Below are 18,180 nucleotides of genomic sequence, written 5' to 3'. Positions count from 1 at the left end.
TTAGATTGAAGAAAGAGGTGAGTTGCATAGGAACAGGTAAATTTGATTTAAATGTGTCCCTTCGTGGGGAATATTAATGCTTGTTTTGGTTATACTTTTTTACCTTTATTAATAACCTCATACACAAACAATTTCAGCCTGAAGATACTTTCATTTGCTGTACTTCATCTTTTTGTTTTTGTCTTACTTCTAAGGACAGATTTACGTTCTGGATTATTGCATAAAAGAACAATGGTAATTCATCACAAGTGCAAATTTAAATGTCCCCAGAGTGGATGGGATAGGGGACAACAATTAGCCAAACTAACACAAATTTAAATGGTGTGATGAGCATTAATCCAGCTTAAGCTAATATATGAGTTGTTAATTGGGTCTGTATGTGCACATAAAGCCTCTTATAGAATGAGCACCTAGATCTTAATGCATAAAGAGGCATATTTTTCATTCATAGGTATTGCTGAACTTGGATGCAACATGATATATACCAGAATTACTGGTATACAAATTACTATATGCAAATTACTGTACAGAACTCACATTTAAGAAATATAGATAGTTTTTAGTGATATTTTCATCTTACATGCTGGCTTTTTGTCTAACTCATTGTATCTTGAATCTGTTATTTTCTCAAATTTAAAGTATATAAAATGTATAATTACTAGTGTTTTTACTAATTTATGCTTGGTATACAATATTTTCTAAGTTTTGAGAGTAAATGTAATACTTTGGATTTTTTTCTCTACTAAAAAAATTATCACTTCCTTGCAGAATTCAACCTATGATACATCTTGAAACCAGGGTGCAACAATAAGTATGAGGTAATGAATACTTTAAAGTAGTGTAAGTTCTGTTTAATACATGCCAGGGTTGACTGCACAAATAAGTTAATAGAATGATCTAGTTGAAAAACTTAGCTGTTAACAAAGGAAAACTTTTTCTCTAATGTAGTAGGACTCACTACTTAGATTATATACTATTTCAGAATGTAAGCACAAACACGCACACACACACATATATAACTTTATAGACTTTTTATGTATTTATATGTATTTATATATCCCTGGGAAATGCAATAAGGTATTTATTTATTTATTTATTTATTTATTTATGGTCTATATTTATATATATTGTAAAAATTCCAAGCATTTTGAAACTATATAAATATTTGTCAGTAGTGACAAGTGACTTTTTTAGTATATGACAAATCCAAAATCAAATACATTGGTTATTTTTTCATATATATTTTGTAAGTCAGCTTTGATTGAACTGAAGATATGATTTGCAACTCTTTTGTGTCTCTCCCTTCTGAAAAGTGTGTCATTTTCTTACAAAAGACTATTTTATGGAAATGCATAATTTTAAAGTTCTTTTTACTTATTTTTTGACAGAACATTAGATCTTTTAATCATACTCTTAAATTTTAATCATGTGAAGCTGAGGTTCAGACAGTTTTAATGATTTGTTTAAGGCCATGCAGTTGGGTATTGTTAGGACAGAGATAGAACTTACTTGACACCCATGACTACTCCATTACATTAGAGTAGGCTGTGACTTAGTTCTCTGTGATATTTTAAAGATATGGGGTCTCATAAAGGTGAACATAAAGATATATTCATACATAAACATATGTTCATTGGCCTAAAGTCTCAGGGGTGTGATAGTGGAAAGTATCAACTATATCAACTATATTTTCTATCTACTATCACTCGATTGATCAGTCAGTTGATTTTTCTCAAGTACCATAAGCAACACCTGTTTGCTTCTGGGGCAGAAACAAGAATGCTAAGCAAAATTAGTAGATTGGTATTATCAAATTTAAGCCAAAACCTTATATATATCCTTTGCTCTTGTTTCTAATTATTTTCCAATTTCAGATAATATTTAAGCTTCTCAATAGTTAACATTTAAATATTTTTCTTCAGATTCTACTTCCACCGCTTTCTTATAGATTTTTATAAATAACATATTCATAGACCAAGTCCTTAGAAACCTTCAAGTTTTCATTTTTTTAGTATCATTCCTATTTACTTTTTAAAAATAATGTTGTGATGGTCTCATTTAGATCTTACCAAGGTACCATACTAACACTTTCCTTATTAGATGGAGCAGTGATGGAATGTTTCCCACTAGTGGCAACAATTGGTATATTTTCTTATTTTTTTGCTCCCTTTCATCACCTTGTGCTTATTATGAGCGAAATATTTTTATGATCTTCCCCTTTATTGTGAGGTATAGAGAGTACTTACACATTAAGTAATTTGTAAAGAACTCTGATATATATATATGTATGTATAATTTTTAATATATATATTACATAAGTAATGGGGTATTTGTTATGGTATGTCAAAAAATAATCAGTAATAAAGAATTCTTTTGAAAGTGAGTTAGTTACCTATGCCAAGACAATGAACAATTTTGATGATTGTTTCCATTAAGTCAATTCTATAAATAAAAAGAAATTATAGTAAGACCTTCAAAATGACCTAATATTCTTCATCTGAAATAAAAAAAAATACTAGTCTGGATAGATAATGTGACTTAGTTGAGATTCTAATGTTAGTTTAAAAAATCCTCGGAAGATCACAGTGTTTGATCTGTCATTTTTGTAGGTTCACAAATTAGTTTCAGAGTAATTAACAGGTTTTCACATTTTATAAATCTCTGAGGTACCCCATGGAAAAATTGTGGTATGTTGTTTGTTTTGGGAAAGTAGATGGTAGTGAGGGAGGGAAATATTTCACTGATCTTGCCATTTTTTTGGTTAAGTTTTAAATGGGCTGAGAATGGTTTTCTATTTTAATATTTTAAATGAATGTCCCTGAAAATGTTGTATTATTGCATCAAGTTCTCAGGGGAAATTTTGTATTTCCAATGCCTTCATGGGAAAGTCATTGGGACTATTCAGTGAGAAAACACAAGAAAAGCACACATAATATCTGATCCCAGAGGAAATAAATGCAGTTCTGGGGCCAGAAGATAAAGTTTAAAAGTAAACAAAATATTCTGTGATAATTATCTTCAGAAAGATATGAGAAGGTAATGTGACTGCTAGTTTCAAGATTGGTAAAATAGAGGCAGAATGTAGGCTGATAAATAGATGAGTTAGGGGCAAGTGGGAGGGTGTGGTACCAGTTGACTGAAAATTATGATCCAAACTGTATAAGAATATCAGAGAGCAAAGGGAGAGAAACATAAAACAGAGATAAAAGGAAAGTGTGAATTAGAAAGGAGAAAAAGAGCAGCATGGGCAGCATGTCTTTAACAATTGACCACCAGAATATTAAGTATTTGGTCATCTTTATATTGAGAGCTTAAAATAGCAACAGATCATGTGAGCATTAGTCCAATGTTTTTGTTGTTTTAAGCTGGTTCAAAAAAAATTAAACTAAGTGGAAACATCCTCAGTTTGCTACACAATAAGCATTCTCTAATTTGTGTTAAATCTTTTATTAGATGTTCATCATTACCAATCAAATCACTTATAGATGAAGTATTCTCACATTTTAAAAATAATCATTTTAGAGATGCCTGGGTGGCTTAGTGGTTGGGCATTTGCCTTTAGCTCAGCTCGTGATCCTGGAGACCCAGGATCGAGTACCACATCAGGCTCCCTGCATAGAGCCTGCTTCTCCCTCTGCCTATGTCTCTGCCTCTCTCTCTCTCTCTCTCTGTCTCTGTGTCTCTCATGAATAAATAAATAAAATCTTTTAAAAAACTAAAAATAATCATTTTATATTGAAATTTTTATTTTAGTTGGATTTTGGTTCAGAAGGAGAAATTGGACGTCCTGACCCAGATGCTCAACTTTAATCTTTGTCAAATCTATTTTAGCCATTAGAGATGGTAGTAGATGATTTTGTGGTGGTACTAGAAGCTCTGCTGGAGGATTTATTTTCAAGCAGTGCTGTGAACTGGTCACCATTCCTTGTCCAAGTCAGAGAATGAGGTGGTCAGCACCAAAGGAACATTAAGAATTTTGATGACATTAATGACTCTTCTTTCTAACAAACTTCTCTCACTAGTTTGTGGTTATTGAGTAAAACTTTCCAAACTAGCACTTTTACTTTAACACAATATTTTTAAAACTGTATTTTATTTTTTCAAGATTTTATTTATTTATGTATTTATTTATTTGAGAGAGAGAGAGAGAATGCGCAAGCTGGGGGAGAAGCAGAGAGAGAGGGAGAGAGAATCTGAAGCAGGCTCAATGACCCTGATATCATGCCTGAGCCAAAACCAAGAGTCAGGCGCTGACCACTTAACTGACTGAGCCACCCACGTGCCCCAATAGTATTTTATTTTTTAAGTTTCAGATTGAGATATGAAAGGGCTGTAGGATATAATGTAAGGAAGCTTGTGTTTTGCATTGTATCCTGAGTACCTAGGATATAAAAAGTACTCAGTAAATATTCTTTAACTGAATTAATAAAGTATTTGACTAAATTGCATTGACCCTTACATATGCAGCTTACTCAATCTTTTTTTTTAAGTATTTTATTTATTCCAGAGAGAGAGAGAGAGAGAGAGAGAGAGAGAGAGAGAGGCAGAGACACAGGCAGAGGGAGAAGCAGGTTCCATGCAGGGAGCCCAAGATGGGACTCGACCCTGGGTCTCCAGGATCAGGCCCTGGGCTGAAGGCGGCGCTAAACCCCTGAGCCACCAGGGCTGCTCCAGCTTACTCAATCTCACAGGAAAAGTGTGTTGTAGTTAGTAATAAAACCCCATTACACAGAGCGAGAGAAAGAGAGGGCTTGTGGAAGCTTATATGATTTACCGAAGGTTACCCATTGATAGTAGCAAACTGAGACTCAAATCCAGTCTGTGTCTGGATTTGAAAGTCTACTTTTTTTCTGCAAACTGTAAGTGCTAGTTTAGGAAATTGGTGGTCTGGGGCTTTAGTGTTAATGTTGCTTATTATTTTCAGCCATGCATTTAACTGCATTTTGTGCATTATTTCATATTCATAAAGTCGGAAATTTAGAATACATGCATAGTTTCTAAAAAAAATCTGCCTCCAAAATTATATATGTAATTCTATAACACAAAACCCATATACAAGTATTCTACAGTGCTTACATGTATATGGTATGAGTTATGATAAATCCTCCATTTAGTTAGTTTCTTATATATGATGCTAATTCCAACTTAACTTTTTATCCTGATGATTTTTGCATAACAATATGTACTGACAATAGAGAATAATTTTCCCCCACTCCTGTAGTTTGCTTCCTGTCATGTCAGTCTGTTGCTATAACCCTGGACCTCTTGTGGACTCTGACTCTGGAAATGGACTGACATAATTGATTAATAAATTTGTGAATGCTCACTTCAGCCCCACCTGCTTAATTCTGCGAGATGATTGCATTAGGAAAGAGCACATAGCCAGATCTATTTCCCCAAAGGGCAGATCTTTGTGAGGCTTCCTATGGATTTATGAACACATTTAGCTTATAACTTAAACTGCATTCTCCAGTCTGGCCCCTATCAGCAATAATGGCAATATTTTGATCTTCATTTACAGTCTTTATTTTAGTTCTCATCTCAATCTTAACTGAGCATGGGAGAAAAGTGCTATTTTTTGAGGATCCCATAGAGATCCCAACAGGACTTGATTTCATGATTACTGTAGGCAATTATCAACCTGGAGTCTAGTTTTCTGATCATCTCTCATTTTTATTGATTAAGTCTTTGAAAACTATGCTGTACTTAAAGATACCACATATTAAAATTTCTTTTAAATGTTGGAAGGCTCCTGGGTGTTTGGTTAAGTGTCCACGTCTACGATTTCAGCTCAGAATTATGAGTTTGAGGCCCACGTTAAAAAAAAAATCCTTTTAAATGTTAAAAACTAAATAATTAACTCTATTGGTAGGATATGAAAAATTGAATATTCAGTGTTGTGATTTTGATAGCTTTTGGAAAAAACTGTTGAATTTTCATTTCATACTTTTAAGAGGCTAGAAACACTGAGACAATAATGGGGTAAAGGGACTGAGAAGGAGACTGTTGGATGTGTATAATGCCCACCTACCCACTATTCCTTCTTCCTTTCCAGTAGAAGCCAGATTTTGCTCTGGTGTCAGAGCCTGCTTCACCCAGCTCTGTGCTGAGGAAGCTACCCTTTTCACTCGTGTCAAGAGTGGGTCCTAGTTAGTCTAGATCAATCACCATATGACATTTTCTTAGCATTTGTGAGCAACCTAATAATAGTCCGGTAAAACTGAAAGGAAGTACTATGGTCATAATTCCAAGAGGAGTTTCTTTTTCTTCATGTAAGATGTGTTAAGGAACTATGACTCTTAAGTGCTTCTCTTTGGTGGGGAGGCAGAACAGGAAAAATCAAGTTCTCTGTGACCTAGTTTCACTTTGTTGGTGGACTCTAGTTCTCTTGTTGGTTTGCTTAAATTCTAGGCTGTTTTATATATTGAGTAATCAATTTCCTTGTTAAAACCCATTTGAGTTTACTTTTCTTAATTTCATAATTGGTCAGTGGCTTAATCAAAAGAACATAATTTCATTCTACACTCATTGGGATTTCATAGGATGAACATCATTCTCACTTGCAGAAAAGACAACTGGACTTATTTGTTTCTTCAACAGGTACTTATTAAGTGGCAACATTTACCAGGTACTATTCTTTCTGAGCACTGGAAATAGAGGTCTTAAGCAAGACAGTTTTTTTCTTCATGGATTTATAGTCAAAATATGCACAAATTCTCTGATATTACTGTTATAGTATCTGTACTGTTCATGTCAATTTGAAATTTGTGTAAGTATCAAAATGTTCTCTCCCTTTTAAGAAAAATTATTTGTCCTGGTAGCTTCTTTTTTTGTAACTAAAAATGATAGTGTAACCTAGATTCAGTAGTATAATTGCCCTCATGGAATATAGAAAATGAACACATTAGAAAGGCAAATTATGTAAAAACATAGTAATCTAGGAAACCCTGTATCAATTCATTACTATAAAATATGATAGATTAATATTTATAAGAAATGTTTTAATAGTGCTTCATAGGAATTCATCAGGAGGCAATCAAGACAGATTGGTTTCTTGAGTGGTCCGTCATAACTAGGTAGACCCTTATCTCAAACACTGTCGGTAAATACCTGCAGAGGAAGCAAATTCATCAGAAAGTAAAAACAAAGGAAAAATGAAAGATATTAAAGATAGTCTTTGGAAATTAAGATGTACTACAAACAGTATTTTATAATTTTTGTCAGTTTTCAGCTGCACCTAGATATGCATTATTTATTAGGCTTGATGCAAAGTACTTTTGGTGATTTTATTTTCTATACTGTTGAATATGCTTGGCATGTTTGGTATTGCTGGGGAAATTTTACATTTGTGTGTACATTTGGATCTCTCAAACAGTGATTGGATTATGAGGCATGACCATATGAGTCATGGACTATTCTATGACCTAGAATAGCATTTTGTATTTCCTTTGACACAACTCCCAGTCAATTACAGTCATCACACATTTATATGAGCTGCTGATCATATGGTGATTGATTTGGGTCCTAGGCTATTTAGGAAGAGCAAAATAATCAAACCAATCAGATTCTTAACACGTGTAGTTGTTAAATTCCTGGTAGTTGCAGTATCATATGATTTAATCAAGCTGAAACATTATAGTTTGGGTTTTTCATTGACCTCTGCATTCTGAATTGATTTTTCTTTTTCCTTACTTTCAAAAAGGCTTTGGAAGTTAGTGAATTGGGCAAATATATAATAATACTTAAACAATTAAAATATAATGTTTAGGAATTTCTTCTAAGCTAGGAACTATTTTTTTAAAGATTTTATTAATTTATTCATGAGAGACACAGAAAGAAAGAGAGATATAGGCAGAGGGAGAAGCAGGCTCCACGCAGGGAGCTTGATGTGGGACTTGATCCTGGTACTCCAGGATCACGCCCTGAGCCGAAGGAAGGCAGACCCGCTCAACTGCTGAGCCACCCTCAGGTGTCCCACTAGGGACTATTCTAATTACTTTCCACATATGAAATCCTTTTAACTTGCTATAAAGTAGCAGAGCTAGGATTAGATCACTAGTAGTCTAGCTCTAAATTCACTGAGAGCCACCACTGTGTTAATATTTCTATAGTCTTTACAGAACAGTCTTTCATAAGGGAAAAGATCATTGTCCTATTATAAACTGGAAATTCCAGCTGAATCTTGGAGTTTTATTAATAGTTTATTAGATTTTAATTCTATCATCTTTTTATCAATTTTGAGTCTGTGAGTCACTTAATGATGAAAGAGTACTGTAGAGATTTCATTTTGGGGCTTCTTCTGTCTGTCATTGTATTTGTCATTTAATTTCCTGCTAAATTTGCTCCCAAACTAAGCAAAGACTGTTTTGTGCCATTTTATGAAACATTTTTTGCTTTAATGATTTATAGACTTGCAAAAAATAAAGGGGTGTTGAAATAAATGTAAAATACGCACAAACAGCAAATTAGCCGCTTTCAGGTCTGCACATTGCATATCGAAGGATATAATGTCTTTGGATTTTCAGCAAAGAATGAGTTTGTCCTCTACCAACATGCCAATTTCAGAATCATGGTCTCTAGGTATACATAAAGGTGATCTTCAGGTCTCATAACGATCATTATGTTTCTCATGCCAGTGTGTAATAGGAAATAATTTAAATACTTACATTTTTCTTGAAATGGACACACCCCAAGTTGATAGAATAATCCTATTTCTTTTACTTGTCAAATATATGATTAAAAGGTTCTTTCACGGAAATGTGAATAGTTCACTAAAATTGTATTGAGTTTACAGATGATGAGAGTAACTATATCCTAATCTTCCCACCTTAGAGAGATTTCCTAATTTAAATTTTTAATTCCTTATTCTAAGGGTGCTTTCTGTCCAATCTAGAAAACATGAAAGAAAACAACACAAGATTACTATTACACAAAGATCAGGGGGGTAAGAAAACCCTCCTGGATTGGTCAACTTAGATGAGATTTTCACAGCATGGCCCTAGTGCAATTTGGCTTAGGTAATTCATCCTTGTGAGGGACTGTTTTGTATATTGTAGACTGTTTAACAGCTGCATAGGCTTCTACCTCCAGATTCTGGAAGCATCTCCCTCAGTTATGAAGGGAAAAAAATATCTCCACATCATGTCAGATGTCCCTTTGGGGTAAAAATCACACTCAATTGAGAATTAGTGGACTAGCCAATATTAGAGGGAATGTTGAAACCAAGAATAGCCCAATTTGAGGAGGTAGACAAACTACCAGCAAAAGTGTTTTTTTTTTTTAATTGACATATCAGATATGGATATCTTTGAGCATGCAACTTTTCTATTGATATTTGGACAGTGAGTCATTTAATATTTTTATTTGATTGCACTGTAACTCATAAAGTCACAAAGTGGCATATAAAAGATTTTTGCCTAGCTAATTTTTAGACAGTAATGGTGGAAACTTGAATAATGCTTCCCTAACTGAACACTGCACTCTTAAACACTTCATATAAAATTTTGAAAATGGATTGGACTGACACCTGTTTAAATATTACATATGCACAAATTCTGAAGTCAGCACATAATGAGAAAATTGTATATGTCAAAGTAATTATTAAAATCTATACGATGGTGCCAGGTTGAAAAATGATATTTAATCTGTCAGTAAATTCTACATAACTAGTGTTTCTAAAAATGTTAGGGAAGTATAGCCATTTCTTCATCTGAATACCACATGAAAGAGTTATGTTTCGGAATGCCTGGGTGGCTCAGTGGTTGTGCATCTGCCTTTGGTTCAGGGCGTGATCCCAGGTCCTGGGATCTAGTCCTGCCATCGGGCTCCCTGCAGAGAACCTGCTTCTCCCTCTGCCTATGTCTCTGCCCCTCTCTCTGTGTCTCTCATGAATAAATAAATAAAATCTTAAAAAAATAAATATTTCTCTCTAATAACACAATCTTTTTCTTTAAATTGGAGTTTTAATTTCATTTCCATTCAAAATAATCACCAATATATTTGCTTTTAAATCTCATAGTCTAAGTGCTTTCTGTATGTCTTGTGTGATGTCACTATCATTTTTCTTGCATTTTTTATGGTTTTACTATTCCATTTTTACTGTATTGTGAAGTTCTGTATTATTATGCAATTTTTTCATCTGTCGCCCTAGAAATTATAATATCTAATATCTAATGTTGGATGATAATAGTCTAATGTTAATTGCTAATTCCACTCTTCTCCTTAGAACACTATTTCACTTACTTTTGATATATTTTTTTAAGATTTTATTTATTTATTCATGAGAGACACAGAGAGAGAGAGGGAGAGAGAGAGGCAGAGACACAAGTAGAGGGAGAAGCAGGCTCCATGCAGGGAGCCGGATATGGGACTCGATCCGGGGTCTCCAGGATCACGCTCTGGGCTGAAGGTGGTGCTAAACCGCTGGGCCACCGGGGCTGCCCTTGATATTCTTAATATATGATTTATTCATGTATTTGTGTGCACATGTGTATATATATAATCATATACAAATATGTGTACCTGTATGTGTACTTGTGTATTTGTATAAGTATGTATGTATATTATGTGTATATATATATGTGTTACATATCTATGTGTTTATATATATGTATATATAAAGTGCCCAATAAAATCCTGTTATTAAAATTTATAAAGGTGATAGGTCTTTAGATTTCCCCATGTAGATACTATTTTTTTGTTCTGCTTTGTCTTTGCATGTTTGTGCTTTCATCTGAGAGCATTTTTCTTCTGCTGAGGAACACTCTTTTTAGTATTTCAGTTGCTTGAGTTTGTTGATAGCAAGCAGAATCTCAGCTTGGTTTTGACTGATTGCCATTTATTTTTCTTTCTCTTTTTAAAAATATCTTTATTTAGTATAGAATTCTAGGTTGCTGATGATTTTCCCCTACTTTCTTCTAACTAGTTATAATATAGTCTCTTTAGCTTTAGTTTTTGCTATTTTATGTTGATGTAATCAGGTGAATTTGTGTACAATGCCCAACAGTAATTAATTTTAACACTTCATTTATTTGAACTTTCAGGATTCTACATTTTGATGCTTTATGGTTTTAAGAAAATTTAGTCTAGATGTCTTTTTACTTATCTACAGTATTCTAGCTAATTTTTCATTCTCCACTCCCTTGGTACTTTGCTAATTTTTCTTATCACATTTACCACATTGTATTACCAATTATACACTTGGAAACAGCTCTTCAATAATAAAGATTGAATATCATTAATGTTTGTATCCACAGCACCTACCACAGCATACGGAATTTAGTCAAGTCCATGATAAATGTTTACATGGATTAAAAATATAACTTCTGCTCAGAAATGTTAATTGAGAATAATCAGTGAAATAGTATTGAATATGTAACCCTTGAATACAAAACCACAAACCAGTTGTTAAAGGCTATGTTTGCTTTTTCAGCTTTATTTATTTATTTTTTTAATCATGTTGATTCTTCAGAAAGAAGCTCATTCTGGTTTTAGTGTGTGATTTTAGGTTTGTGAGAGACTCAATTCCTTTTGAAAAAAGCATGGAGACATTTCTCCTGCATTATTTAAGAACATGTATTATTCTCTTTGAATTGATTCAATATTCAGAATAAAAATGTAGCGGAGATGTTGATAATAACAAGAACATAGTCTCAAATTTTGTTCTTTGACACATTATTTTTTTAATCAGATCATCTCTTTTTGAGAAGATATGAAGACCTTTTGGCCACACAATTTAATAGACTGTTAGTCCATCTGCTTTTGATACCAACCCCTATAACCACTGTTAACGGGTCTTGTGTGCATTTCAATAATAGTCCTTGGTCATCCAGAGAATAAAAATTGAACATGTCTGGGAAAATTTGTCCATGTGCAAACTTCAGGCTTTTAATATCCAGTCAAGGTGTTAGGGATCCAGGCTTTTTCCCTACTTAGTCTATCCTGTTCTGTTTGAAACTTGCTCTTCTTCCATTGGGAGAAAAACTCAAAGCACTAAGAAAACAGAAGAACAAAGAAGAGATATGTTCAAATTATTTTAAGAAAGTGGAGCAAACCTTAGTTATATGACTTTTTGCTTTCCTTCCTAAGCCTACCACCATTGCCATGCATCATTAAAATGAATCCTGTAGAACTTCAGTCTCTCAGAGACCTTTAGAATAAATATATTTTAAATGCTGAGGGTGTCTGATTCAGCCCATTTAGACCACTAACCTTTAAATAGTTTATTGCTTCTATGGCATATAAACAACTCTGTGTATTTCATAAGAACTTTTAGATTCCATGTGTAAAACAAACAGAATAGATGTGTTCTGCTGAGAGATTTTAAACATCCACAGAATAAATCATTATGTCACTAGTTTTATTTAGAAGTATCACTCAGCCTTATTCTTAATAATATTAGTCAACCTTTTGTCGAATGATCCAAAGTTGTCATTGAACATTTTTGTAGCAGAGTAAAAGTGTTTATGTAAGGTGGGTGATTCTAGTATTTGGAAGTCAGTTCTATTGAGTGTTTTAGATGTAAGATCCAAACAGAGTCTTAAATAAAAATTTAAATAAAAAATTTCTATAACTGGTGTACACCTCCTGTAACTTATGACTAAACAAAGATTAAAATGTTGAGTCAGGTCAACATATGATCAACTTAACATGGACAAAATTAATATGTCCAAAATGTTTAAAAATTAAAAAAATTATGCAATGTAAAATTTTTGAGTGTTATTTCTAAACGAGATAAAAACCTTGTGGCGTTATATATATTTCATGGCTTATAAACAACCAAAAAATTGAAAATTTGTCTTCCAGTGTCTTGTATTAATTTATAGGGTGAAAAGCCTGAGTGATTACATTATTTAGACATTATTTGTTGTTTGAAGAAGATCCCAATTTAGGGAAGATGAATCAAAAACTGAAAACATCAGCTGTTTATTCCGATGTGTTGGGAAGATTATGCTGAAATTTGTGAACTCAGAATGGCTTAAATTACTAAGAAGACTTTATTTTCTAAATGTAAATATTATACGCAATATTTTTTAAAGGATATTTTCTTTTTACTGTGATTGGGGATGGCTTCTTCCTTATTTCTAGTATTTCTTTCATGTGTAAGAATCTTCTGTGACTTAACACAGCAGACTGCTATTTCCTCAGCCACTTCTGTCTAGGAGAAGGAAGAGTGGCTTCCATGTTGAGAAAGGCACTGAGTGATCTTAACCCAGCTTCCCTCTCCTTCCTTCTACAGAGTTTATTTCCTGTTGGAAATGTTTTTCTCTGTTCCTCCATGCCCTAGGAATTAATGGGCAATGTCCCGTGTCCATCCGTCCTCCCACCATGAGGAGATGACAGTAGCCCTGCATGTGACTAGGTGAGGAGATAAGCTATATTGATTCTAGGATTCAGAATTGTAAAATTCACTTCCTTCTGTAACTAAGTTGTATTTTTTGAATTTCTGCTTTATCGGTAATAACATAGTATTTTTGTCTTTGTAGTGCCTCACTTTTATTTCTTAATTGGTTCTGAATTTCCCCAGGGAAAATGATGCTGTCTATTGGAATCCTCTTTGCTTTTCAGGAGAACAAAGACAAGTTCAAGAACCTGTTCACATTTTTATATATTTTAGGTTTATTTTCTTTCACTTATGCCCTGGTGTGTGTGTGTGTGTGTATCTCTTTCCTTGAATTAACTGAATGAATAAACATCGTCAGTAACAGATGAAGAAAAAAATATTTTGGGAGCCATTGATGAAAGTGATGAAGGCTTTCAGCCAAGCTTGGGATAAGTGGAACTGAGTGGAAATAAAAATAAATTGATTATTGTGATCTGTTAGGGAGAGGGAGAAAATACATGTGAGAAATTCCTCTTGTCCAGTTAAATTCTGCTACTGTGGGTAAAATTTTATGTGGCAGAGACTTGCCAGATGCTGCTGAGCCAATTTCTTCTTTCTGGGTTCTCAGAATAAATAAGAGGAAGAAAAACTACCTTTCAGATAAGCTGCAGTTGTTCTGATCAAAGAGATGAGTGAAAAGGATGTCAACCATTTCCAAGAATGCTTCTGTTCCTTTTTCAATGACTTCAATTAGCTACTTTTCTTTATTATGTTTAGGATTTACTTTTTGATATCTGAGGGAGAATTGGTAAGATCTTACTCAGCCATTACCATCAGTTAACTTTTAAATGGATTTATAGTTCATGTGAGCTATTATTTCTAGGAAGTTTTATTTTCTCAGATTTCATACTATTACAGCTTTCTAGGGTTACAGTTCTGTTTAGCACTAAAGGAAGTTCATAATATATTAAAATTTCATATCTGCATTTATATAATCATGAATGGTGGTTCTAATATGATACATAATCCTTTCCTGAATATGGTGGAATGGTATAAAGTATGTATAGTGGAGTTCAAAAAATAAAAGATATCAGCAGTGACAACAGTAATTTATTTTGCACAAGGAAATTTTGCCATGGATGCATTTTCTGCAGTATAAACCAAGTCTCAAAAGTAAACAAGTGAAGCATCAAAAGGCATAAAACAGGATTTGAGCATACAGAAAGAAAGATCTGCAAGGGATAGAAGACAAGGCTGTCCAATTTGCCATAGACAAAATCTTGGAGTTTGATAGTTATTTTCTAAATGCATTTTATACTTAAATTAAATGCCAAAGTGTATTATTATCATGTATGTCTGTTGGCATAAAACCTATTTGAGAAAACAAACACATATATATTAGAATTAGAAGTTTATGTTATTCTATTTCCATTATAAAAAAGGAAATTATTTCCTAGACTTGTTTTATCTCAGAAATCTTATGACTATAATCTGACTCCTTTTTTTCCACTATGAGTCTACAAAATCTGTTCTATGAAGGGCCAATTCCCTTGATAATTTTATTTATATAGTATTTTCTTTTAAACAAATTTAATGTCCCAGGATAATATTACTTGATAAGGAGTACACATTATCTCTTTCGGTAAAGACTAGCTGATGTTTACAAGAATTCAGATTCCTGTAAATAGATTAAGCATAGGTCTTAATCTATGACATGTTTGTTTTTCAGAAATATCCTGATAGATAAAAGAGGGAATCTTTCAGAACTGTGTGTGTTTGTACATATATGTATACAGAGAAAGCAAAAGAGAAATAATTGGGTGAGGTGTGCATAGCTTTATTTATTTGCTTATTCTGAGTATTCCCTAGAGATGAAACTTTGTATTACTTTAGAGTGTTACTAAGAAAAGCTCATTGGATTGGTGATCTATACCTAGGGCTTTCTCTTCTATCTTTATTTTAGAGAATAACTTAGAGTTTCTTAACTTTATCTTTAAAATTATTGAAATAAAATCAGTGATTTTTTTGTATATTTTTTATTGGAGTTCGATTTGCCAGCATATAGTGTAACATATAGTGTAACACCCAGTGCTCATCCCATCAAGTGCCCCCCTCAGTGCCCGTCACCCAGTCACCCCATCTCCCCACCCAACCCTCCTTCTACTACCCCCTGTTCGTTTCCCAGAGTTAGGAGTCCCTCATGCTTTGTCTCAGACGGGGAATATAAAAAATAGTGAAAGAGATTATAGGGGAAAGGAGAGAAAATGAGTGGGAAAAATCAGAGAGGGTGACAAAATCAATGATTTTTTTTTTTTTTTTTTTTTTTTACTTTTTTTTAAAATCAATGATTTTTTTATTGTTAATTGAATTGGTGTTAACTGAACCATTCATGTTTAGGTTTCTCTGATAAAGTAATTTGTCAATAATTTTTAATTGGAAACATGAAGAAATATAACTTCTTTAGAAAAGAGGTAATCTATTTGCTGATGACTTTAAGAATACTAAAATAATTGCTTTTTGTTTTTCCATGGTGACTAGCATGTACAAAGTGTTTATCGGACAATTTTTAAGAACACCATCTCTACTTCCTACCTTTCTACCAGTAATAGTAGATGGTCTGGGATTTTTTGATAATTTTTCTCAACAGGTAAATACAAACCAAACTATTTGCAAAATTTCTTGCTTATGTGACATTAATTCTACATGGCACTTTATGTAGTCTTCTCAGTATCTAATGGTAGTATGATAGCTAATTTGTGCAAATGTGGATAAATGGGCATGCACTTTGCATGGGCACACATCTATGTGCACATGGGGTATGTAAGACTTTATACAATACGTACTTTGGGGTATGGTCTGTAAAGCACCAAGAATGAAGCTCATCCATTCTCTCAAAATATCATCTGCCTCTATCTTACTCTGTGATTCCTCCCTTCATATCTCCTTCCCTTTTGACTTACATTTCTTACATACCAGAAAAGAGAATGGTAGGAGTGTTGAAAACTACTTTTTGCTCTTTGTATCATCCTTTTCTAAGGAATCATCTACTACTTTCTTCTTTCAGAAATCCAGTACTTTTTAAAATAATCTTTACATGAATGCTCCCGGAAATGTAGAGATGGCATTATGGTTACCCATATGACAGTCAGTGGGGGCGACAGATGTGAAAAACAGCTTACTTTCATATAATAATGTTTAGGTAACAATAAAGAGTTTTGTGGATTCTTTTAAAAATTCTTTAGGTTTTTATGGACATCTTTTTTGTTATTTTTGCAGAGCTTTGTTCGAATTTAAAATCCACTTCCCATGGATTTTCTTATTTATATTTATTTATTTATTTATTATTTTCTTTCTTATGGATTTTCATTTTGGCTTTGGGCAGCTTGGGAGATAAATTGGTAGAATTGTTATCCACTCACCTTCCTGGTTAAATAGGTATCAGGTATTGTAGTGTAAGGATATTGGCCCCTGTTTTAGCATCCAAGGTTAAGCTGGTAGCTAGAGCCCGCAGTCTTACTAATCATACAAACCAAATTGGCCCTTGAGTTTGTGGATAAAATAGACATTTACAACAGACATTGGAGTACATCTCTGAATAGCAAATTATCCTATTTAAAATGATTAAATTTGATGTTATTAATGTGTTCATTTATTTGTGTACATATGTGATACTTTAATTTTTTTATTCTTGCTTTCAGAGATAATTTTTTTTTGCTGTTTACTGACATGTCCTAATCACCTTGAACAATGCTTGTAACATAATAGACTATGTTTGTTGAATATACACATAATTTCTGAAATGTGGATATATAGGTCCAAGTTTAACAATAGCAACTGTGGGATTATTTAAACTTTTTCTGTTCTACTCTTTGCCTACTAGCATGTTATTTCTTCTGCCAATGACATTTTTATTGCATCTGTAATATAAATATTCTATGTATATGTGAGTGGGTAGGTAGGTAGAAAGATAAATATTGTTAGGTGGAAGTTTCAGACTTCATTTGTTAAATGATCCATACTGCCTCAGCATTGCCTTGGTGACTGAACATGGGAGGAGACAGATCAACAGCAATGTGTCTGCATATGAAATAAGAACACTCAGAAAGTCAGTGTGGGGAAGAATCCCATTCAGCCACTCACCTATTCATACATCTCTGTGTATCTGGTTGTGCATGTATCAACTCTCTGCCCATTTTTGCACCTCTGTGTGTTTTATATAGCATAACATTATTTCATACTTGAATATGGATATATCATATAAGTGTGCATGTATATATGTATTTGTATCCTGAAAGCATTTTAATAGAACTCTGGAAAGATTTGAGTTAATGTTTTCAATATGTTAGGATACAGAGATAGAAGAGGTCAGGGGAATTGGCAGGCTTTTATGTTTTTGAGGTACTGACAGATTATGAAGTTGAGTTGGGAGATCAATTATTAGTCAAAGTTGATATGAGACTCTGAAGAACACAGTTTCTGAACATTTAATAGCAAAATTTCTATTCACTGATTATAAAACTTGGGAAATGGTATAATTTTATTATAAAATACGATTTCTAACTAAAATAGTGTATGCTAGTTAAAATATATAATCAGAAAAATATAAGCTTTATACTTAGTGTCTGTTTCTTTTCAAGTAATTTTCACATATTGCTTGGAAACTACATCTTAGAGAAACAAATATTTATTGCATGTGCATATAAGTAACCATAGAGAGTTTTTTACTGTAAGGTTTATTTAAAGATGACTTTTTAGATATCCACAAGAAAAATATTTCTGAAATCAAGGAAACCAATTACACATTCTCAATATATTTATGTTTTTAATTTTTGAAGTGCATAACTTTGAAATGTATAAAC

At 33.1% G+C, this 18,180-nt stretch overlaps 1 protein-coding gene across 8 annotated transcripts in view; it reads left to right on the top strand.

Annotated features, from left to right (window-relative positions):
• The window catches only part of KHDRBS2 (KH RNA binding domain containing, signal transduction associated 2), a 569,820-nt gene that overhangs the window by 53,662 nt on the left and 497,978 nt on the right, over positions 1-18,180 (top strand). The gene's annotated exons all lie outside the window — the stretch shown is intronic.

This window comes from Canis lupus, chromosome 12, assembly GCF_011100685.1.
Source record: "Canis lupus familiaris isolate Mischka breed German Shepherd chromosome 12, alternate assembly UU_Cfam_GSD_1.0, whole genome shotgun sequence".
Classification (NCBI taxonomy): Eukaryota; Metazoa; Chordata; class Mammalia; order Carnivora; family Canidae; genus Canis; species Canis lupus.
The sequence above is the reverse complement of the archived record's forward strand: the minus strand, read 5'-3'. Positions and strand labels throughout refer to the sequence as shown.